This window comes from Ambystoma mexicanum, chromosome 4q (assembly GCF_040938575.1).
Source record: "Ambystoma mexicanum isolate Mex_15411 chromosome 4q, UKY_AmexF1_1, whole genome shotgun sequence".
In the NCBI taxonomy this organism is placed as follows: Eukaryota; Metazoa; Chordata; class Amphibia; order Caudata; family Ambystomatidae; genus Ambystoma; species Ambystoma mexicanum.
The window spans coordinates 382,878,843-382,898,657 of NC_090928.1; the positions used below are offsets into that span (position 1 = coordinate 382,878,843).

The window sequence follows — 19,815 nt, forward strand, 5'->3', positions numbered from 1 at the left end:
TGCAGTCCCTGGACCACCAAGTTAAATCCGGGTGGAGATGGAGGAACGTTGATCATTTTGGATTGAGAGCCCCGCTCCTGACTCCATGAGGCCGCGAAGTGCAGCTGAATCCTTCTCATCCTTAGTCTCGTGTGCGGGACGGCTAGCAGAACCACCACTAGTAGATCCAGGAGATGTTGGTCCCACCAAGCCGAGGTCACTTCTCTGCTGAGGAAGTGGACGGTGCCCCTCTTGATTGTCGAGATCTTGTCTTCCGACGGGAAGACCTTCTCGGAGCACGTGTCCCAAATGAGTCCCTGGAACGTCAGAGTCTGCGTAGTGAGCAGCTGTGATTTCCTGAGGTTGAGCAAGAAGTCCAGGTCGTGCAGTGTGTTCATAAGGGCATGGGAGGAGTGGTGAACCGCCTCTGGAGATGTAGCCCTGACGAGCCAGTCGTCGAGCTACGGATAGATGTGGAGGCCCTGCTCTCTGAGGAGGGCCGCTACCGCGTTCATGAGTATGGTAAAGACCCTGGGGGCCGAGTTAAGGCCAAACGGGAGGACCTTGTATTGGAAATGGTAGCCCATGATCCTGAACCGTAGAAAAGAACGATGGGGCTGCCAAATCAGGACGTTTAGGTCCCAACCTGTGGGAGGAGAGGCTGGGATGGGTAGGCAGTACCCCATGGATACTACGGAGAGGATCCAGGAGTCCGCAAAATTCTGGCACCAGAAGTGTGCATGGAGAGCAAGCCTGTCGCCCACCGGAGACACGTGGACCCGAAGGTGCATGTCATGCCTTCTTTCCCTCGGACGCTGAGGCTGAGGAGGGGGGACTGAAAAAAGCCATTACCCCCTCCCCTTTTTGTTGTTTGCGCAGGTTCTGAGATGGTGAGCGGTCCAGCTGCCTGGATCTGCGTTTCTGGAAGCCGCAGAACCCTCCATACGTACGATCCTTCTCTGAGCGCTGCTGAGATTGGGTGTAAGATTTAGGCGTGGTCTTTGTAAGAATGGACAAGGATTTTGTCGTTTGTGAGCTGCTGTTCTTTTTGTCCAGCTCTTCATTCGTAGAGGAGTGGAAGAGGTCCCCCCCTTGAACGGTACCTCTAGAATGCGCTCCTGGACGCCCGGGTGGGATTTTTTCACCCCGAGCCAGGCTGTGTGCCTCATGTTTGTGGCAATGCAGATTGCATGGCCCGAGGTATCGATATGCGCCACTGTGAATTCCATGAGGTCATGCACCACAAGCTTGGCCTCTGCTAGCCGCACCTTAAAGCGGGATTGGCATTGGGAGGGGAGTTCCGGGAGGAAGTCCGCAGTTTCCCGCCATAACCGTTGGTTGGCGGTAGCCGACATGGCATCTGCGTTGGCCTGATGCAGGTGCAAGTAGGCGTTGGGGTAGATCTTCTTGCCGTAGGCCTCCAAGATCTTCTCCTCCTTGCCTAGCAGCCCCACAGAGGAGGAGGCTGAGGACGACTGATGGTTGGAGTAAAGGATGCCGCAACGATCACTGAGGGGTGTGGCTGAGGATGGATCGAGAGCAAGAGTGTGTCCCCCTCCATCTGCCTGTACTTGGCGTCCAGGTGTCGGTTGACCGGATGGACTGAGTGGGGCTTGAGCCAACCCTTCTTGGCCAGGGAGACTACATCGGTTTGCAGTGGACTACACGTGTTGGCAGAGGGGCGTCTTGTGAGAACTTCAGCCAGAACCCCCTCTGCCGGCTGTTCAGCTGAGGAAGGCCTAGGTACTCCGCCAGGTCAGCAAGACGTTCATGAAAGGCCCTGGCTGAGGATGGCGTGTCCGGATCCTCCTCCTCATCCGTGTCCTGCGGATCTGGATAATCTCGTGGAGGAGGAGGGATAGATGGCGCCGGAGGCTGGGGTACAGAGACCGCAGCCGGAGGCTGATGAGGCGGCGGAGGTTGCAGAGTTGGCTGTGGAGCCGGAGGAGGCCACTGCACCGGGGTCAGGGAGCCCAATGGAGGCATCTGCGATCTCATGAGGCCAAGGAATTTGTCGAAGAGGACCTCCTCACTGGCCGAAGAGGTGGCAGGTGGTACCGACGGGGTAGCGGGGGACTGCTGGAGCATCTGCACACCCAGTCCGTATGGACGCATGGGAAAGTTGCCCTGCGCATATGAAGGGTAGACTGTAGGCCATGTCCCTGGGTACAACCAGTCCCACCTTGACACTCCTCCTCTGAATTCATGGAATGGCGTCAGACGGGTGCTCCTGTCAGGCGCGGTGGCCATTTTGTCAAGCTGCTTGCCACGTGTCTGTGACGTGTTGCCCAGCCCGCTGGGTCTGGCCTCGTCCAAGACTCTTGCGTGTGGATCACGAGGCCTACCCTGCTCCTCAGGTCTCGGCCCGGTAGGTGAGACACCCTGACCCGGGGGTCTGTAGAGCTGCATTTAGGCACCCCCTCTGATGTATTACGTGGGTTAGGGCGTAGCCCCTTGGCTATTACGCCGGTAAAAGGGCATAGCCCCTCGTGTGTAGGACCGGTACAAGAACCTTCCGGCCCCTCGACACTGCGTCCGGGAGGATCCGAGGACCCCTTGACCCAAAGGCCGGTAGCTGTAACAGCCTCCGTGCACGTGCCTGGCCGGTCCCTCCCGCGCGCGAGAGTCCCTGGGAAGGAGTCTCCCTTGCGGGGTGCACTGGAAAATATCGGGCCTACCTTGTCCTGGGATGATGCTTCACGAAATTCTTTAGATCCTCTGGAGGCGACCTCTGGAAGAGCTCCCTCCACCTGGCTAGTCTGATCTTCAGCGCCTTCGAGGACAGCGAGTCACACGCCGAACATGGGCTGTGACTACAATAAATCCCCATTCACATTACTGGATGATCACTTTTTCTTATTCAAGGGCACTTGAGCTTTCATTAGTATAGCTGCACAACCAATACTTTCACACGCCGAACATGATTGCCAACCGTGGTCCGGGCCAATGCAACGTAGGTAGAGGGCGTGGGGGTCTGAAGTTGGGAAGAGCCTGTTGCTGGATGGACACCTGCTGATCCCTCTAGAAGTCAACATGCTTTTGTATTTGTATTTATTTATTTGTAAAGCGCAGCCATGCCCTGAGGCATCTGGGCGCATGGTTTACAAGAAAGTGGTTACAAGTAGTCACAAACAGGAAGATGCAGAGACTTAAGCAGGTTACATACATAAAACTTAAGAGGTTACAAAATCGGTGCAGAATTTGAGATATAACTCGTGAATAACACAGGATGCTAAGGTCAGGCGTGAGGTGATAGCAAGTGCTAGTGTAGCGGTCATGAGCGCCTATGAAGAGGGTGAAGGGGACATGCGCCGGGGAGGAGCGTGATGCCTGAGGACCGCGTACCTGAATGATAGATAAAACAACAACAAAAAAAGACAAAAATGAAGTATTTGCGCGTAGAATTACATGGCCGAAGCCAAACCCAGGAGCGCTGGTGAATTCGGCCTGTTCCCGTCGATGCGGAAAAGGGGACTGAGGTGTGCCGCTGGAGGGCGGAGTCAGGGCAGCGCATGCTCTCTGGGTCGCGCCCCTGCGCGCCTCTAAATTTAAAGGGGGAAAAAGGTTTTTTCTGGTGAAAAGGGTTCTGTCTCCCGTCCCTTGGAAGGCATGCCCGTACAGTATGGAGGAAAGGGGACGGGACGTAAGAGTAATTGGCGCGCATTTGCTTTATTTCTGAAAAACGCCAAAGCTAAACTACGTTTATTGCCTATCCAGTCAACCCCTTGTACTCCATACCATTTAAAAATAGGACATGATTTACAGACGTACAGGAACATTTTATAAACGCATCAACTGGGATGCACTGGTATGGAAATTTGACATGGCTCATTTCTATAGTATACACGATAGGTGTTGGTGAAAGAAAACCAAATGCAAATAATCTGAGCACAAACCGTAAAATGTGACAAAGTGGAAGTACTCAGACTCCATTCAAGATCAAATCTACAATAATAAGCATTGGCAAAGCCAAACGGTCTGACTGTGCAAGTGTAGAGGGTAAGCGCTGTCTTTCCCGAGAGCAATTACGTTGATTTTTAAAAGTAGTCAACCGTGAATCTGCATGGCTAGAACAAAGTGCTTAAAACAAAACAATTGTTTATAAAGGATGAATATTTCACAACTCAAGAGTACAACACCAGACTACCACAAGAATTGGATTGCTAAAATTTGACTAAAACCTCATGAAGGCCTACGGTTAAGGAGGTGGTTTCTGTTAAGGATGTAATCTCATTGTTAAATCACAAACGAGCCAACTACCGAAATCAAAAAGGAAATTCTGAAAATGCTCACACAAAGCACTAATTTGCATTTGATCACATCTGAGGTACATGTTGGACCAAGTTGCCATGGCAATCTCCTTTGGAAGTCTGCTATGTGTCTGACAACACCTATCAGAATTTGAATCAGCATGAGGGACAGTCTCCAGCATACCTTGAGATTTTCAATAATTTACAGTCAATCTGATAACACTGTTTCCCATATTCATTTCATTAAGAAACATGCGTGTGAGCATGGGAACAAGGAGCGTAAACTAAGGAGGTGAGAGCACAAAAAGTGGGGGTGGGGGGTCCAACTTTCTTGGCGAGGGCTGATGCATAAACCTAGATTCTGACAGTTCAACCATATGTTCAACAATTTAAAAATCCTCCCTCATCCATATATCCAAGCATTCAGAACATGTGTTAAATAGGACGTTGACCCGAAAGGGCATACAACAGTGACTCTACTCCTGTCTGCTTAAGGTGAAAGGTGTTGGGCAGGCGGATAGCTCATTTGCCAATTCCATCTGTTCTTTCCTTCAGCTCAGTGTAATCAGTATGTTCTTATTCTAGCTTTATCTGCCAAACGTAGGATTTCAAGATGCATTTTACAATGTTGCCATATGTAACTAGAAAAGTGCGCGTGGATGAAGAGCAAGTAATTAGAGAATCTGGCAGCACAGGGAGCATAACAAACTGTACTTATGGATTTTTTTGTTATTATACATAAAAATGTATGTTTTGTGCTCTCAATGAACTTCAAAAAGTGGCAAACCTGTTGTGCCATTTAAACCAAAGGTCATACAAATGGAATCTGCTGCAAAGGGTCTGCAGTTTTTGTACTTGGAGCAACAATAATATTTTTGATATCAAGTTTTAAAATGTTTTTCAAAATATTACATAACGCAGCTTTTAAATAGCAGGCTGATGAGAAGATTAAAAACGAACAAGCCATCACACTATTTCCTATGCTTAACATTAAGAGGCCGATTCATGGAATTAATGTACGCTGAAATTTTCGGCGCAAGCGTGCTAATCGCAGTGCAAGTGCGAAAAAAAATGCAGCGAAACTCGCGCACAACGATTCATGAAAGTCCGTGCACGTGTAAAACCCTGGATGTGCGCTAAAATTCTGCGTGGCGCACACGTCTCCAAACAGCGTGCGCTAAGCGCACAGCGAAAGCGCACATAGCATAGCGCACACAACAGAAGTAGGCGGAACAGGGGGCGTAACACGCGGAATGGGGAACAACGCGTGAAAATGTGGGCGTCACGGGGGAAGTACAGGAGGCAAATGCGCAGAACGCCCACACGGTGCCAAAAAAGATGCGCTAATTCGGAAACACGAACGCCAGCAGGAAGCAGGCGTACGTGGACCTGCGCAGCATAAAAAAGTGCGCGCAAACCACAAACAAGCCCAGACGCCAAGATGAATATACAGTTCCTAGCAGCAGTGGTTGTGGGATACCGCAGGAGGAGGAGGATAGTCAGGCCCAGAATTTTTACACCCAGAACCAGCCTTCTTGGGATGCCTGATGACCACGTGTATGGGAGGTACAGGTTTCCACCTCACATAATACTCGACCTGGTGAGTGAGTGGGAGTATGATCTCACATCACCCACCCTGTGCTCCCAAGCACTCAGCCCCCGGGAGAAGGTCCTCAATGTACTGGACTTCTTGGCCACTGGATCATTTCAGCAGACAAGTGCTATAGTGGGGGGGGTGTCACAGGCCACGCAGTCACGCTGCCTACACCAGGTGTTGGGCATCATGACTGCACGCCCATCAGTCCGCAGGCACATATACCTGCCCAGAACACCTGCAGAAAGGCAGGCTGCCGTACAGGATTTCTATGGGGTGGCACAATTCCCCAAAGTGCTAGGTGCCATTGATTGCACCCATGTGGTTCTACGTCCCCCCAGGGCATCTGAGCACATCTATAGAAACCGCAAGCACTGGCATTCTATCAACGTGCAGGTAGTATGTGATGCCAAGGGAATCATCACCTCAGTATATGCCAACTATCCAGGGTCCACCCATGACACTTTCATTTACAGAATGTCAACCCTAAACCGGGACCTAGACGCTGGGCGGCATGGCGATAATTGGCTGCTTGGTGAGTATAAATGCCACTGCACATGCATGCATGTCAGATACTGAGTAATGTCACAACCCCACCAATGATACCCATCACCACCTCCCCAGGGGACAGTGCCTACCCTCTGAGCACCCACATGATGACGCCAATTCGGAAACCCACCACGCCACCCGAGGTAAGATACAACACAGCCCACATTGCAACCCGGGGTATAGTGGAGCGCACATTCGTAGTGCTCAAGTCACGCTTTCGCTCCCTTGACCGCTCTGGTGGGCAGCTGTTATATGCTCCCCCAGTAGTGTGCAGGATCATAGTGGCAGCATGTGTCCTGCACAACGTTGCAACACGCCGGGGCCTGCCGGTGGACATGGTGGTGCCCCCACATCCCCAACCACATTCACGCCCGCTGTGCATGGGAGGGGAAAGGGCACGTGGTGAGGCAGCCCGTACGCAGCTGGTGGCTAATTACTTCACCTACAATCACACCCCTGTGGAGTGCACACAGCCCTGGAACATACCAGCTGACAATCAATGATGATGACATAAGGGACACTCAACTGTCACAACCATACCATCCTGAGATTGATCACCTGGAAGTGTTACATTGTGTGCATCCCTACCTACCCAAACACCACCAATGCTGTGTCATCAAAAGACATACATCTATGCTGCGAAAATCATTACCCACTTGCTAAATACAACATGAGAACAGCGCCATATCACCCAACCCCTCCCAAGCTCCACCACCAAACACACCATGGCATGTCATGTCATGCAATGTGAAAGCAAACAAAGCAATGCACAAGACCTGATACAAGTGTCACAAAGTACACTGTCCCTAATGGAAACTGCCTACACACAATATGCTCCCAGTAATGTATAACTAACAGCACACATTACCAAATACTTACCACCAACACATTGCTGCAACACACCATGGAAAAATGCAAAAACATGACAGTACTAAGTTCAAGTAGTGGTAGTCTGACAACCTGAATACGCAAGCACATCGACCCCTTACAACTGTAGAGTGTTGCTGCCACGCAAATGTCTCAGTGTACTGCATACAACATTAACTGCATCTGCAACGTAGATGGCCTCGTGAAGACATGAGGAAGGAACCTGCAGATTAGGAGGAAGACATGGATGCACAAGCACATATCAATACACCATGCAGTGTACAATACAACAACAATATTCACTAGGGATGTCTACACAGTATTGACTACAGACTGCCCACACAGCTCATGGGAGCCCAACGTCACTGTGTAATTCATTGTCACTTGGTCACACCCTTTGCAAGCCCATGGAAACGGGAAGCAGGAGGGGTGTGTGTCTCACGAACCCAAGCATCTAACCCAAACTTAGGACAAACCTGCATGTGCCCAGCCGGAATACAGTGGATGCCCACGGGAGCCACACAAGGCAACACACTGTTAAAAAAAAAAATCAATAATCAAAAATGGCCATGTGGGGGTCAGGGGGAGTGGGGGAGGCCACCCAGGAGGTTTGAGGACAGGGTGCACACCAACACCCACCTGCGTGGATGTTGCGAATAAAAAAATACCCCCTTGGGCTCATGGCCTGCATGGCTATGCCATTGTGGGAGAACTGCTGTCGCTCTGCTCATCCTCCGCTGCTGCATCAGGAGGCGGTGGCACTATGGGAAGCAGCCCACGCAAAGCCCTGGTATGATCCTCCATGGCAGCAAGCATGCAGGTCTGGAAGGTCTGATTCTGGAGGATTAAAGTGCGGAGATCCCCATGCAGCACATCACGGGTTGCCTGCATTTCTGCACGCATGGCCTCGTGTGATGCCCGGATCTCCTCACGTGTTGTATGCAGCTCAGCTGAGAGCGAACGTGTGAGCTGCTCCAGCTGCTGTTCTGCCCTAACTTTTCGGAAGCCTCAAGTTCAAGCAGACTCTGCCTGAGGTTATGGAGTTCTACCCTCAGGGATTCCCTGTGGCCCTGGGACTCTATTGATATGGATTTGCGCAGAGTCTCCAGTGCCGCCTGTCGGTCCCTGTTGGACGCCAACATGTCTTCCCTGTTTGATTGGCAAATGGAGTCTGTTGCCTGATGTTGTTGCTCCATCTGCCTTTCAGGGGGGATAATGGAAGTGGCCCCCCTCTCCACTGCCTGAGCCATCATTTCTACTGATGCTGCCTGCTGGGTTTCCATACCGTACATGGAGTTTTTTCCATGCAGTATTGCCTGGTGGCGCACGGCCACCGCGTAGACTGGGACCACACCTGTTTGGGCCAAGGCGATCTGCACCTTGCTGTGCTGGCACTGCCTGAGGTTGCAGGACTGCATTCCCCCTCTGATCTGCCGGCCCAGGAACAGGATCAGATGCTGTGGAGTGTGACCCTGCATCCGTAACCGCCAAAGGCGGACCTACCAACACTGACATCCCCATAGAGGGTTCTACCCCTGGTCCAGATGCGTTGGACAGAACAGAATCCCTGCCAGAAACACTTACCTTCGACTGCACATAAGTCTCATCATCCGACTCAGCACCTGAATAGAGGTCTGGGGAGGTGCACCCAGAGGCACCCCTGGACAGTATGGTCTGCAGTAACATTGGGTTTTCACCCGCCACCACACCACATCCCCCACTGGTACCCGGTCGTGCCTGCGATTCCTCCTGGGTCTGCACCATCTTCTCAACCTCAACAGCACCAAGTGCGTCATCACCCGCAAACACATGAAAGACAACAAATGGAAACAGGCATGAGCACCATAGCACACACATATGCCGTGACAAGCCAGAGATCCAGTACATGAATTACACATGTCCCACATGACTATAACCCTGCCATGCATGCACTGTCAAAGAGTTTGAAGTGGAGTCAAAAAGGCAGACACTGGGGAGAGCAAGATGGATATGCAACACATTTGCAGCATGTTGGGTAGCACTGGCATCACACATCAGGCTGTGAGTGGCATGTCCAATACACATACATGACACATGCCACCACACAGATGTCATGTAGCATAGCTACGGTAAATTACAAAACTACAGCAATATGTCAGTGAATGAGTACTGTCACACATCCATGTCACATCAACATGATGCAAAGATTGATGCTGAATAGTGTTGCAAAATATGCATGTGCCACACACTGAAACACATCCAGTGTCCAATAACACAGTCTTTGTGGGCTGATCAATGGTTGGTCCCTTTAAAATTACAGGAAACACCTGTCATCTTCCACATGCAAACAGGCCGTAATAAAAAATGTCTGCAGCCCAACACTCCATCGGCCTGAATGGTGTAATCATTAACATAACCAGGTAAAAGTAGTGGCCCAGTGTGGGCTGTAAACAATGACCGAAGCATATCACATATGTTGCAATAGGGCAGAATAATGTTTACTAAAAATGGGAGAGTGGAAACAATCAGCCTGAATGAACACTTACAAATTCTGACCAATGTAGTTGCAAGATGACAGTTCAAGGTAAAGTGCACTAATCTGGGCGTAATTGGCAACTATGGGCAGAAGGGATACAGTCATATCCAAATCCAAGGCACGTGAATGTATGGAGGAAACAAATGGGTGACCCATAACACTCAGGAGTACAGACCATCACCTGGCACTCAATCAGAACCCGTCACCCACACAACATACACATGGATTACACACACACGCATGGGCACTCACCGGACAATGGGCCTCATTACGACCCCGGCGCTAAACCATGGTGCTATTAGCACCATGGTCCATGCCAGGGTCCGCCATGGTGAATGGCGGAATTACCGCCCCATTCCAAGGTTGGCGGGGCGGTAATTCCCCATTCACCATGGGCCCTTCCCCATTCCCATTTTTGCCCCATAGGGCTCAATGGGAATGGGGAAGGCGCTAAGTACGGTGCCGCAAATTGCGGCACCGTACTTAGCACCAAGGTCCCTTTGCGGCACCCTACTTTAACAGCTGGTAAAACCCTAGTGGCTCTAACAAGGCTGTCTGTGACCCAACGCACAGGCAGCCCAAAATCAAAAAATAACGTGCACGCAACCCCTCGTAGAGCACGTGCGTGAAAAAATGAACCCGCACTACGCTTTGGCACCCAGAAACACAAAAATAAGCGTACGCGTAATACACACAGCCTACAATGACCTCTGAAGGGGTACGCAACACACGGGGCAAGCAGAGTTGGTAAATACGTGCGCAACCCACTGTCTGCCTGGAAAAAGAACGGGAAAAAGAAGCGCGGGTGCGCGTTGGCAATACCCCGACATAAGAAGAATTGTATGTTGTCTGATGAGACAGGACAAAAGAAGAAGTGAATGCTGTTTGAGGAAACAGGCCCAAAAAGAATAAAGAACGCTGTCATAGGTAACAGGGAGTACGAACTTGAAACGCTGTGAAGTAATCGCGTGTGAACCGACAAGAAGTACAGAATTCACCCACTCGCTCTCCACGAAAAGCACGTACAAGGGAATGGGGTCCTACACGTACCTTTTAAAGCGGGCCACACGTGCAGCGTCACTTACACGTGTAGGCGCTAAGGCCCTTTACTCCAATTACACGAGCTGACACTCGGACGTGCAGTATTTGGACGTGTACGATGAACATGCATCCGTGTTGATGGAAACGCCCGCGCGTGTCACGTCACTTACACGAGTAGGCCCTTTCCTCGGATTACACGCATCCACACGCGGACGTGCAGTTTTTCCATGCATGCTGCCACGTCACGAGGGAAACGCCCGCGAGAGTCACGTCACAGAAGCGCTAACACGCTAAGGGCCTTTGGTTCAATGAAACCGCGTACGTGTGCTTACGCGCGAAGGGCCTTTCCTCGAATTACACGCCGACGTGCAAGATTTTCACGTGCCAAATCACTCCGTATCAAGTTTGCCACGCAACACATGGAAGACCACGCTCCTGCCCAGAAGGCCGAATTACTGCCCCCAAGAGCCCCGAGCACGCTCCCACCTGCTATCTGCTGCTGCCTGACTGCCTGCTGCCCACGTGACCTGCTATTTGCTGCCTGCACGTCAGCCAGGGGTGCAGTTGCTGTGACCACCCCTGCTGGAACCGAAGACTCCCGACTGGGATACCATCGCTCCACAGCCCAGCCCCAGGACCCAGTTGCCCACCCACTCCTGCCTCTGGGGTTGCCATGTCGGGCACAACACCATCTGGCACCACTGGCAACTCCCAGCCAGAGAGGCAGAGGGCCACCAGCTTCAGTGCCAGGGAAGTTGGTGTCCTGGTGGAGCAAGTCCTGGGGCAGTATGATGCCCTCTTTGGAAGTTTGCGCGCCGACAATGAAGGACGGACCAGGATCTGGATGGACATCATGACTGCCATCAACGCGGAGGGGATGGCAGTCCGCGACTTACACCATGTCAAGAAGCGCTGGGAGGACTTCAGGTCCAGGACCCTCAACAAGGCCACTTGTCCGACCACCAGATGAGGGTCCTGGAACACATATGCCCAGCGCTCCACGTCCAGGTCCTTGAGAGGCAGACCCGTCTGGAGTCGAGCGGTAAGTGTACATGCATACTGATTGGACGCTGTGAGTGTGGTGGTGTGCCAGTAGTGTGCAGGTTGCACATGTGTTTTCGTAGGGCCATGTAGGGATGTGTATGAACAGGGGCGTGAGGCTGCCACATGTGAGTCCTCTTAGGTGTGAGACACATCGATGGTGTATGTGTTGGTAAGCATACTGTGCAAATGCAGGTGTGGTAGCACACATGTTTGAATTTCTGTGTATGTACGTTGGCATGGTTGTGGTCTCACACATGGATGGTGGTTCCTGCTGCATGTATCGGCACTGTGTACATGTGCATGTGTGTGTATTTGACAAGTGTGCAACTGTGATGCAACTTGGATGCACGGGACACTGATATGTAGAAGGCTGAATTCCAGATGTGACATGTATGGCGATCGCATCACTGCGACAGTTGGAGGAGACGTAGACATGCATGTAAGTGTGGTGGTGTGTGTGCGTGTCTAGTGCACTCCCTGTGTTTCATGTGATGTCAGGCTCACCTTCGGCTGTTCAGCTGTTGTATGTGTATGGATGTTGCTGCCTGGTGCAATATTGCTGTGGAAATGCTCATGTGTGTGAGTTGAAATGACATGTGTGTCGTGGAGTGTGATACCATGTCTGAAGTTTGACAGTGCCACACATGTGCAACTGTCATGTGTGTATCAGTCCATTGTACAGTGCCCTGATGTCTGTTTTATCTCTCCCTGTCTGCAGCGTCAACTGATGAAGAGGGCGGAGAGGTTGCTGCGGAGCACAGCGGCAGGGATCGCACCACCAGCCGGAGACGCAAGGCCCGGCTCCCCTCCCAGATTGTCATCTCGTTAGGGAGTGAGGAGTCTGGTGCCGCGTCCCAGGCCGCAGCTGCTGAAGGTAGGTCCAAGAGGCAGAGGTCGGAGGTGGACTCCTTGGCAGCAGAAGGGGCAGCTGAGACCCAACAGGGTCCAACGGAGGAAGATGGCACAGAGTCATCCAGGTTGGTGGGGGGTTTGTTGGAGGAGGCGGCCGCGGAAGGGACACACACAGGGTCTGGAGTTGGGGATTCCACTGGTACTAGTGGTGCAGTGCAGGGGCAGGGACAGGAGGCAGCACAGGCCGCCGCGGAGGTGCCTGTGTGTAATCCTGTCCCTGATCCTGTCACTGCATCATCTGGCACCAGCAGGGATGCCTACGTCCAGACCCGTTTTCAGGGAGGGGATGAGCGCACAACAACTGGCCTTCCTCTCCCTTCAGACGTGGCTATCCGGGACCGTGTTGAGCCTATCCTGAGTGGGATAGCGGTGCGTCAACGGGGCATGCAAGGTGACCTGCAGTCTTTTCGTGGAGACACTGCACGTCGTCTCGCATGCCTCTTTGACCACGTTGACCTACTGGGACGGTCACCGGTGCTGGATTCCTCCGTGTGCCGGACCTTCTTGCGACCCCCTCCTCACCTGAACCCCCTACGCGCCAGTCGTCCTCCATGCCATCTTCCCACCCATGTGTCACCTGGGTACCCTGTGGAGCTGCCCCTGACCCAGCGGCCAGGCTGGTGGAGGACACATCCCTGCCACAGCCGGGAGTCGGACGTCCAGCAGGGGTGGCCACCACGACAACTACACCCCAGCCAGTGGACGACGCACAGGCTGCAACAGCCAGGTCGCAGGCACAGACACAGCAGCAGCAACATGGTGGGAGCAATGATGGCTCGGGGCCTTCAACATCGGAGGGGCAGGCATCGGGCATAGGGCAGGAGGACCCCGGATTTCAAGTGTCTTCCGTGTGGCAGCGGTTGGGCCACGCCACAGATGCGGAGTGGCAGCAGGCAGAAGAGGCACGGTTCACAATGGTCAGGGCGGAGAACTCCATGCGGAGGGTCCTGAGGTGGGCCGAGTGCCTCGAGGCAATTCGCAGGGAGTTGGAGGTGAACATGTCGTCGTCCCTGCGAACCCTCTGGGCCATGGAAGAGGACCGCCTCCAGGACATTGAGCGGGATTTTGATGATGCCCTGGCCATCAATAAGTGAGCCGTCGGACTAGCCCGCTGCCATTGTAAATAGTTAGATAGTGTTAGGTTTCCTTTCTGTTTTTGTTTATTTTGGGGCGACTGGACAATGCACCACGTTTTTGTATACAGTTCTTTATTAGATAGTCTTTTTTGTAGGTTTCATTTCATTTGTTGGGCTCATGGACCCTGGATTGGTGATTTGTATATAGTTGAACAGTGGATTTTCTTTTTTATCTTTTCATTTCACCATGGAGCAATGGATTTCACTTATTTTTTTCCCTTGGATTTGCTTTGTTGGACTGAGACTTTGGACACATTTTCATTTGGATTTCTTTGGATTCTGATTTCATATTTTTCATTATTTTCTGGACATGCTGCGTTTTCTGTGTGTTTTCTTTTCATTACATTCATTTTGGATTCAATACATTTTTGTTTCATACTTCAGTGTGTGGTATTCTCTCATTGATTTCATGCATGTCATGATGTGGGTTTTCACATTCACTTGCACCCATTGTGTGTCTGTGACGGACATGTGTTCATTTACATATTTGCCATTCGGGTTGTATCATGTAATGGGCATGTCTATGTGGGTGGATGCAATACTTGGTTGGGTCTTTGAGCTGGGGTGTGATGTGGCTGGCCATTAGGCCCATGATTGAGAATCGTCATGACTTGGGGGTGGGGGGACATGGGTGGGGGCCTGCTGGCAGGTGCCCCTGACTGCTGGGGGGGGTGCAGGGGGACATGAGTAGGGGCCTGCTGGCAGGTGCCCCTGACTGCTGTGGGGTGGGGGTGCTGGTGGACATGAGTGGGACATGAGTGGGGGCCTGCTGGCAGGTGCCCCTGACTGCTGGGGGGTGGGGTGCAGAGGGATATGAGTGGGGGCCTGCTGGCAGGTGCCCCTGACTGCTGGGGGGTGGGGGTGCTGGGGGACATGAGTGGGGGCCTGCTGGCAGGTGCCCCTGACTGCTGAGGGGTAGGGGTGCTGGGGGACATGAGTGGGGGCCTGCTGGCAGGTGCCCCTGACTGCTGAGGGGTGGGGGTGTTGGGGGACATGAGTGGGGGCCTGCTGGCAGGTGCCCCTGACTGCTGGATGGTGGGGGTGCAGGGGGACATGAGTGGGACATGAGTGGGGGCCTGCTGGCAGGTGCCCCTGACTGCTGGGGGTTGGGGGTGCTGGGGGACATGAGTGGGGGCCTGCTGGCAGGTGCCCCTGACTGCTGGGGGGTGGGGGTGCTGGGGGGGACATGAGTTCGTGATCTGTAGTGCAAGGTGACATGTGGCTTGGCTGGGGGGCATGCCCATGGTGGATGAGCTGCCTGCGGGACATGACCAGGGGTGCAGGGTAGTCCCCTGTGGTGGGGGCTGCCTGCAGGGGCCGTGGAGGGTGTAGAGGGAACACCTGGGAGGACCCACACTGCCAATTCACGGGTAGGACTCCCTGCGCACCCCCGAAATTCATGTACCCCGCTCTGACAGCAAATCGCGTGTGAAACTTACCACGCACCCCCGAATTACACATACCCCGCTCCGATCGCGTGTGGAACTTCGCGCGCACCCCCGATTTACACGTACCCCACTCGCACAGCGTGTGAAACTTCCCGCGCACCCCAGTTATACACATACCCCACTCTTACAGGGCCAATCGCATGTGTAACTTCCTGCGAACCCCGGTAATCCACGTACCCCACTCGCACAGGGCCAATCGCGTGTGAAACTTCCCGTGCACCCCCGATTTACACGTACCCTGCTCCGATCGCGTGTGAAACCTTCCGCGCACCCCAGGAATACACGTACCCCACTCGCACAGGGCCAATCACGTGTGAAACTTCCCGCGTACCCCAGTTATACACGTACCCCACTCGCACAGGGCCAATCACATGTGAAACTTCCCGCGCACCCCAGTTATACACGTACCCCACTCGCACAGGGCCAATCGCGTGTGTCACTTCCCGCGAACCCCAGTAATCCATGTACCCCACTTGCACAGGGCCAATCGCGTGTGAAACTTCCCGCGCACCCCCGATTTACACATACCCCGCTCCGATCGCATGTGAGACTTCCCGCGCACCCCAGGAATACACATACCCCACTCGCACAGGGCCAATCGCGTGTGGAACTTCCCGCGCACCCCCGATTTACACGTACCCCGCTCCGATAGCATTTGAAACCTCCCGCGCACCCCAGGAATACACGTACCCACTCGCACAGGGCCTATTGCGTGTGAAACTTCCCGCACACCACAGGAATACACATACCCCACTCGCACAGGGCCAATCGCGTGTGAAACTTCCCGCGCACCCCAGGAATACACGTACCCCACTCGCACAGGGCCAATCGTGTGTGAAACTTCCAGCGCACCACCGAAATACACGTTCCCCGCTTGCCGTGTGCGGCCCTGAATACTGGTACAGGGTTAGCGCAGCCCTTTGCGCTGGATTGGGGATTTTGGTGGCTTTTCCTTGCGCGAGGGGCGTAACTGGCGCTGCTGCAGGGTCGCTGCGCCACTGTGCGCCACGGCTGATTTGGTAGCTAAAATCCATGAATACGCTGTGCGCGGAAATGGATTTTAGCGCACGCGGCTGGCGCAGAAAGTCGCACGCGCACACTGTGCGCCAGCCGCGTGCACCACTTGTGCACTGAATTCTATCAATTACCCTGCAAATAATCCAATTACCGCAGCAATAAGCCTGACATACAGTATAACAATGTGTGGGCGCCACTTCATAAGTAAGGGTGGGCCTCCATACTTCAGTGTTTACATCTCTACAAGGAAGAAACCCATTCAGAACATTAGTCTTCTGGTGCGGAAGAGGAGTACATGTATTACACGTAAGGTGCAATAAGTGTATGATGGATATTAAAACATGTTGAGGAGCCCACTTAACTAAAGCAATAGACGTCCAGAGTGTGCATTACATTCCACAACTAGTTAGTTCTGCTTTCTCTGACACGCCCCTCCATTTTATGAACTCTGCCTCACCCCATCCCCACTCTCCAGTACATCATGAATTAATACTGGGAATCGCAATCAATTTCAATCTCCACTAGGCCAACTCGCTCCATCAAGCATGCTGTGCTAAAACATCACATGCCTCTACAACAAATGATCCATACTGCTACAACCACCCTTGTACCTGGAAAGAAGCCTTGGGATGGCATTTCCCTGACCCTGCAATCAATACACGGGCAAACTACCTTGAAGAGGCTCAGATTACACTACAAATTCACTTATGTAACTGCCCCAAAATACAACACTATATCCCTTACTCCTTTAATTGAATCATCTTTTATAACGCGCTTAATACCAGAGACCAGCCTCTTGTGCTGGGTCGGGATTCAAACCGGTGTTGCTCTGCATTGTCTTTCTTCCAAGACATGTCTTGCTTCCAAGACAAACGTGCTATCCCCCCACCCAAACACACAAGTAGGGGGAGCCACAGACAAAGGTGGGGGCCGCCTATGAAAGGTAATGTGCGATGTCACAAGCACCTGTGTTTTATAAATTTGTAAGTGCTTCCCTTTCGAGGTTGAAATTCTGTGAAATAAACAACTAGTATATGTATAATATTTAGGGAAGGATTGCATTTGAGCATCAGGTGTTTGCCTAACAGGAGTTCTTTCCATTTTTCTTTGTTTAGTAAGTGCTTCCATGTTAGGTGAGCAATTCCCCCGTGAGGTCTGTTTGCACCCCTCAACCTCCCTCATCCCCCGTGATGTCTGTGACCCCCACCCTCCTTCATCCCCCTTAATGTCTGTTTGCATCCCCCACCCTCCCTCGTCCCCCATGATGTCTTTGACCCCCCCCCTCCGTCCTGGCCCTTCATGATGGCCCCCCCTCCCCTCTCACTCCTATCCCCCTCTTTTTCACTCCTCATCACTGCTGCAGGGGTTGTCTTGATTCACCATTGGTTTCACCTTCACCGAACTGTTTGTTGCAAATGCTTGGATTTGTCTTTAGAAACTTGTGTCTTGTGCCTAACCTTCCAGCTCGTACGCATGGCGACCTTGCTTATTGACTTCTGGACACGGACTCCTGTGCACCGCCTTCTGAACTAGTTCTGAACTAGTATGCATGGTGGCCAAGTTTCATGCTGTGCTTCATGTTTGCCATCTTGAATCATTGCTTATATTTCTTTCTCTGTAACACTGGGTCTTACTGACTTCTGCAACTATTTTCTCTCTCCCTTCTGCTCTCCCCCTCACTGTTTTTCTTTTACTCTGCTCCCTCCCCACTTCCCCTCTTTATTCTAGGCACTTGCGTTATCAGATTTGTCCCTGGACCTAGTATGACGACAACTACTGTCTGTTTCCTCCTGCTTCCCTTACTTGTTTCCACTCCACCGCCCTCCAGCACCGTCTTAAATGTTGTCAGGCCTAGTACGATAGTCGCTTGTTTTGTTCCTCTCCCCTTCTTTCTGCCTTCGCCTCCCCTCATGTATTCTCCAGCTATCAGAAATGTCGTCAGGCCTAGTACAGTAGTTGCCTGTCTGTTTCCTTTCCCCCCTCCCTACCCTATTCCCTCCTTAGCTGTCTTAGCACTTGCACTACCTGAAATGTCCCCAGGCCGAGTACGATAGTTAATGTCACATTCTTGTTGTTCATGGCCATATTCAAATGCATTTTTCCCCTTTTTCCCTTCCTTGCTGTGAAGTGCTTTGAAACAGTTTATTTATATAGTGCCTATACACAATCATATCATACCCTGCAAGGACCTATTCCCAGAAGAAAAAGAAAGGGTGATGTAACCTGACCTCTTCTAGTCAAGAACTACTTATTGTACAAGACAATACGTCTTCTTCCAAGTGTCACTGGTGTTCTGTCATCTATGTGGGTGGGTGTGAGATAAATAGAATCCGGGGGAGCGGGAGAAGCATGCATGGCTTATGAGTTGGGGTCGGGGCAAAATACAGCCGAGCGCATTATGTTCAAAGGGATGAGGCAGACTCGGAAGTGAGCGCCAGCAGCATGTAACAAGGACTTGAAGTAATATTTTGCTGAATGAGCATGCAACTACGGATGTTACATTGGCCTCTCAAGGCGTGAGCACGTATCAGAGGCCAGGCGAGGGCTCCATTGGCTACCAGTGGAATCTAGAATTAAATTCTAAATGTTGGTGATAACCTTTAAGTGCAGAATGCTGATGATGCCTCCGTACATCCAATGTTATATCACAAACAAAGTATATACGAGATCCTTAAGGTCGGACTCAAAAATGTTTTGGAGCAACCTAGAACTAGGACGTCTAAGGCAGAAAATGGCGTTTTTGCTTTTAAAGCACCTAGCCTGTGGAACAACCTTCCAGACTATTTGCGCAACCTTAGGTGTCTCGTAAAGTTCAAGAAGGATCTTAAAACCCTTCTCTTTGACTGAGATTAACCGAGGGGGGAGGTCATACTAGGCATATTTCTTGGAAATATGCTGTCCTGCTGTCTAGGGCCTAATGAGTTACGAGTAGATTCTAATTTCCTGGCTTAGGCTTCGCATCCTTTAAGTTGGTCTTTGTCTCCTTTTTTGTCGTCCGCACCTTCATGCCTACGGGTCTATAGTGCGCTATATAAATATAATGTAAGGTAAGGTCCAAGACGTGCTCCTATCGGGGACATAACCCGCTTGGTCAGGGCTACTCACTTGCCGCAATCTGTTCACCAGCAGCGCAGCAAAAGGTTTACAATCTTGGTTGATCATTGAAAGTGGTCTGTACGAGTCACACTAGTGGAGGCTTCCCTGGCTTTAGTATCAGCACTAAAATTGACTCCCAGGGGCTAGCCGGCAGCAGCCCCCCCTCAAAGGCTTTCTCCAGCATTCGCAGGAGATGCAGCGCAAGAGGAGGCAGGGACATGCCTCTTAAAAAATAGGGATATTGAGGACCTTTTTCTGCACAAATAATGGCTTATAACTACCACCATGCCACCTTTGTGTCCACTTTCTTCTTGGACACCCTTACAATGATTTGATTCTATGCAAGCGCTACATTAATTGTATTTTA

At 51.8% G+C, this 19,815-nt stretch overlaps 1 protein-coding gene across 2 annotated transcripts in view; it reads right to left on the reverse strand.

Moving 5' to 3' along the window:
• AKT3 (AKT serine/threonine kinase 3) overlaps positions 1-19,815 on the reverse strand; it is a 2,870,184-nt gene that overhangs the window by 169,511 nt on the left and 2,680,858 nt on the right. The window lies entirely within an intron of this gene.